Raw genomic sequence first — 6,271 nt, 5'->3', positions numbered from 1 at the left:
GAAGAATGAACAAGGATCAATGATCAATGAAGAATGAACGATGAAGAATGAACAATGACCAATGTTCAATGAAGAATGACCGATGAAGAATGAACAAGGATCAATGATCATTGAAGAATGAATGATGAAGAATGAACAAGGATCAATGATCAATGAAGAATGAACGATGAAGAATGAACAAGGATCAATGATCAATGAAGAATGCACGATGAAGAATGAACGAGGATCAATGATCAATGATGAATGAACGATGAAGAATGAACAAGGATCTATGTTTATTGAAGAATGAACAAGGATCAATGGTCAATGAAGAATGAACGATGAGCAATGAACAAGGATCAAAGATCAATGAAGAATGAACAATGAAGAATGAACAAGGATCAATGATCAATTAAGAATGAACGATGAAGAATGAACAAGGATCAATGATTAATGATGAATGAACGATGAAGAATGAACAAGGATCAATGGTCAATGAAGAATGAACGATGAAGAGTGCACGATTAAGAATGAACAAGGAGCAATGATCAATGAAGAATGAACGATTAAGAATGAAAAAGGATCAATATTCATTGAAGAATGAACGATAAACATTGAACAAGGATCAATGATCATTGAAGAATGAACGATGAAGAATGAACAAGGATCAATGATCAATGAAGAATGAACGATGAAGAATGAACAGGGATCAATGTTCATTGAAGAATGAGCGATTAAGAATGAACAAGGATCAATGATCATTGAAGAATGAACGATGAAGAATGAACAAGGATCAATGATCAATGAAGAATGAACGATAAAGATTGAACGAGGAACAATTATCATTGAAGAATGAAAGATGAAGAATGAACAAGCATCAATGATCAATGATGAATGAACGATGAAGAATGAACAAGGATCACTGTTTATTGAGGAATGAACAAGGATCAATGGTCAATGAAGAATGAACGATGAACAATGAACAAGGATCAATTATTAATGATGAATGAACGATGAAGAATGAACAAGTACCAATGATCATTGAAGAATGAACGATGAATAATGAACAAGGATCAATGATGAATGAAGAATGAACGATGAAGAATAAACAAGGATCAATGATCAATGAAGAATAAACAATGAAGAATGAACGATGAAGATTGAACAAGGATCAATGATCAATGAAGAATGAACGATGAAGAATGAACAAGGATCAATGTTCATTGGAGAATGAACGATTAAGAATGAACAAGGATCAATGATCAATGAAGAATGAACGATGAGGAATGAACAAGGATCAATGTTCATTGAAAAATGAATGATGAAGAATGAACAAGGGTCAATAATCAATGAAGAATGAACGATGAAGAATGAACAAGGATCAATGTTCATTGAAGAATGTACGATGAAGAATGAACAAGTATCAATGATCAATGAAGAATGAACGATGAAGAATGAACAAGGATCAATGATCATTGAAGAATGAACGATGAAGAATGAACAAGGATCAATGATCAATGAGGAATGAACGATGAGGAATGAACAAGGATCAATGATCAATTAAAAATGCACGATGAAGAATGAACAAGGATCAATGATCAATGATGAATAAACGATGAATAATAAACAAGTACCAATGATCATTGAAGAATGAAAGATGAAGATTGAACAAGGAACAATAATCAATGAAGATTGAACAAGGATCAATGATCAATGAAGAATTAACGATGAAGAATGAAGAAGGTTCAATGATCAATAATGAATGAACGATGATGAATGAACAAGGATCAATGTTCATTGAAGAATGAACAACGATCAATGGTCAATGAAGAATGAACGACGAAGAATGAACTATTAAGAATGAACAAGGATCAATGATCATTGAAGAATGAACGATGAAGAATGAACAAGGATCAATGATCAATGAAGAATGAGCAATAAAGATTGAACGAGGAACAATGATCATTGAAGAATGAACGTTGAAGAATGAACAAGGATCAAATATCAATGAAGAATGAACGATGAAGAATGAACAAGGATCAATGATCAGTTAAGAATGAACGATGAAGAATGAAAAAGGATCAATGATCAATGAAGAATGAACGATGAAGAATGAGCAAGGATCAATGTTCATTGAAAAATGAATGATTAAGAATGAACAAGGATCAATGATCATTGAAGAATGAACGATGAAGAATGAACAAGGATCAATGTTCATTAAACAATGAACGATTAAGAATGAACAAGGATCAATGATCATTGAAGAATGAACGATGAAGATGAACAAGGATCAATGGTCAATGAAGAATGAACGATGAAGAATGAACAAGGATTAATGATCAATGATGAATGAACGATGAAGAATGGAGAAGAATCAATGTTCATTGAAGAATGAACAAGGATCAATGCTCAATGAAGAATGAACGATGAAGAATGAACAAGGATCAATGATCAATGAAGAATGCACGATGAAGAATGAACAAGGATTAATGATCAATGATGAATGAACGAGAAGAATGAACAAGGATCAACGTTTATTGAAGAATGAACAAGGATCAATGATCAATGAAGAATGCATGATGAAGAATGAACAAGCATCAATGATCAATGATGAATGAACGATGAAGAATGAAGAAGGATCAATGTTTATTGAAGAATGAACAAGGATCAATGGTCAATGAAGAATGTACGATGAAGAATGAACAAGGATCAATGATTAATGATGAATAAACGATGAAGAATGAACAAGTACCAATGATCAATGAAGAATGAACGATGAAGAATGAACAAGGACCAATGATCAATGAAGAATGAACGATGAAGAATGAACAAGGATCAATGATCACTAATGAATGAACGATGAAGAATGAACAAGGATCAATGATCAATGAGGAATGAACGATGAGGAATGAACAAGGATCAATGATCAATTAAAAATGCACGATGAAGAATGAACAAGGATCAATGATCAATGATGAATAAACGATGAAGAATAAACAAGTACCAATGATCATTGAAGAATGAAAGATGAAGATTGAACAAGGAACAATAATCAATGAAGATTGAACAAGGATCAATGATCAATGAAGAGTTAACGATGAAGAATGAAAAAGGATCAATAATCAATAATGAATGAACGATGATGAATGAACAAGGATCAATGTTCATTGAAGAATGAACAACGATCAATGGTCAATGAAGAATGAACGACGAAGAATGAACGATTAAGAATGAACAAGGATCAATGATCATTGAAGAATGAACGATGAAGAATGAACAAGGATCAATGATCAATGAAGAATGAGCAATAAAGATTGAACGAGGAACAATGATCATTGAAGAATGAACGTTGAAGAATGAACAAGGATCAAATATCAATGAAGAATGAACGATGAAGAATGAACAAGGATCAATGTTCATTGGAGAATGAACGATTAAGAATGAACAAGGATCAATGATCAATGAAGAATGAACGATGAGGAATGAACAAGGATCAATGTTCATTGAAAAATGAATGATGAAGAATGAACAAGGGTCAATAATCAATGAAGAATGAACGATGAAGAATGAACAAGGATCAATGTTCATTGAAGAATGTACGATGAAGAATGAACAAGTATCAATGATCAATGAAGAATGAACGATGAAGAATGAACAAGGATCAATGATCATTGAAGAATGAACGATGAAGAATGAACAAGGATCAATGATCAATGAGGAATGAACGATGAGGAATGAACAAGGATCAATGATCAATTAAAAATGCACGATGAAGAATGAACAAGGATCAATGATCAATGATGAATAAACGATGAATAATAAACAAGTACCAATGATCATTGAAGAATGAAAGATGAAGATTGAACAAGGAACAATAATCAATGAAGATTGAACAAGGATCAATGATCAATGAAGAATTAACGATGAAGAATGAAGAAGGTTCAATGATCAATAATGAATGAACGATGATGAATGAACAAGGATCAATGTTCATTGAAGAATGAACAACGATCAATGGTCAATGAAGAATGAACGACGAAGAATGAACTATTAAGAATGAACAAGGATCAATGATCATTGAAGAATGAACGATGAAGAATGAACAAGGATCAATGATCAATGAAGAATGAGCAATAAAGATTGAACGAGGAACAATGATCATTGAAGAATGAACGTTGAAGAATGAACAAGGATCAAATATCAATGAAGAATGAACGATGAAGAATGAACAAGGATCATTGATCAGTTAAGAATGAACGATGAAGAATGAAAAAGGATCAATGATCAATGAAGAATGAACGATGAAGAATGAGCAAGGATCAATGTTCATTGAAAAATGAATGATTAAGAATGAACAAGGATCAATGATCATTGAAGAATGAACGATGAAGAATGAACAAGGATCAATGTTCATTAAAGAATGAACGATTAAGAATGAACAAGGATCAATGATCATTGAAGAATGAACGATGAAGATGAACAAGGATCAATGGTCAATGAAGAATGAACGATGAAGAATGAACAAGGATTAATGATCAATGATGAATGAACGATGAAGAATGGAGAAGAATCAATGTTCATTGAAGAATGAACAAGGATCAATGCTCAATGAAGAATGAACGATGAAGAATGAACAAGGATCAATGATCAATGAAGAATGCACGATGAAGAATGAACAAGGATTAATGATCAATGATGAATGAACGAGAAGAATGAACAAGGATCAACGTTTATTGAAGAATGAACAAGGATCAATGATCAATGAAGAATGCACGATGAAGAATGAACAAGCATCAATGATCAATGATGAATGAACGATGAAGAATGAAGAAGGATCAATGTTTATTGAAGAATGAACAAGGATCAATGGTCAATGAAGAATGTACGATGAAGAATGAACAAGGATCAATGATTAATGATGAATAAACGATGAAGAATGAACAAGTACCAATGATCAATGAAGAATGAACGATGAAGAATGAACAAGGACCAATGATCAATGAAGAATGAACGATGAAGAATGAACAAGGATCAATGATCACTAATGAATGAACGATGAAGAATGAACAAGGATCAATGATCAATGAGGAATGAACGATGAGGAATGAACAAGGATCAATGATCAATTAAAAATGCACGATGAAGAATGAACAAGGATCAATGATCAATGATGAATAAACGATGAAGAATAAACAAGTACCAATGATCATTGAAGAATGAAAGATGAAGATTGAACAAGGAACAATAATCAATGAAGATTGAACAAGGATCAATGATCAATGAAGAGTTAACGATGAAGAATGAAGAAGGATCAATGATCAATAATGAATGAACGATGATGAATGAACAAGGATCAATGTTCATTGAAGAATGAACAACGATCAATGGTCAATGAAGAATGAACGACGAAGAATGAACGATTAAGAATGAACAAGGATCAATGATCATTGAAGAATGAACGATGAAGAATGAACAAGGATCAATGATCAATGAAGAATGAGCAATAAAGATTGAACGAGGAACAATGATCATTGAAGAATGAACGTTGAAGAATGAACAAGGATCAAATATCAATGAAGAATGAACGGTGAAGAATGAACAAGGATCAATGATCAGTTAAGAATGAACGATGAAGAATGAAAAAGGATCAATGATCAATGAAGAATGAACGATGAAGAATGAGCAAGGATCAATGTTCATTGAAAAATGAATGATTAAGAATGAACAAGGATCAATGATCATTGAAGAATGAACGATGAAGAATGAACAAGGATCAATGTTCATTGAAGAATGAACGATTAAGAATGAACAAGGATCAATGATCATTGAAGAATGAGCGATGAAGAATGAACAAGGATCAATGGTCAATGAAGAATGAACGATGAAGAATGAACAAGGATCAATGATCAATGATGAATGAACGATGAAGAATGGAGAAGAATCAATGTTCATTGAAGAATGAACAAGGATCAATGCTCAATGAAGAATGAACGATGAAGAATGAACAAGGATCAATGATCAATGAATAATGCACGATGAAGAATGAACAAGGATTAATGATCAATGATGAATGAACGAGAAGAATGAACAAGGATCAACGTTTATTGAAGAATGAACAAGGATCAATGATCAATGAAGTATGCACGATTAAGAATGAACAAGCATCAATGATCAATGATGAATGAACGATGAAGAATGAAGAAGGATCAATGTTTATTGAAGAATGAACAAGGATCAATGGTCAATGAAGAATGTACGATGAAGAATGAATAAGGATCAATGATTAATGATG

Source organism: Amaranthus tricolor, chromosome 4, assembly GCF_026212465.1.
Source record: "Amaranthus tricolor cultivar Red isolate AtriRed21 chromosome 4, ASM2621246v1, whole genome shotgun sequence".
Classification (NCBI taxonomy): domain Eukaryota; kingdom Viridiplantae; phylum Streptophyta; class Magnoliopsida; order Caryophyllales; family Amaranthaceae; genus Amaranthus; species Amaranthus tricolor.
The sequence above is the reverse complement of the archived record's forward strand: the minus strand, read 5'-3'. Positions refer to the sequence as shown.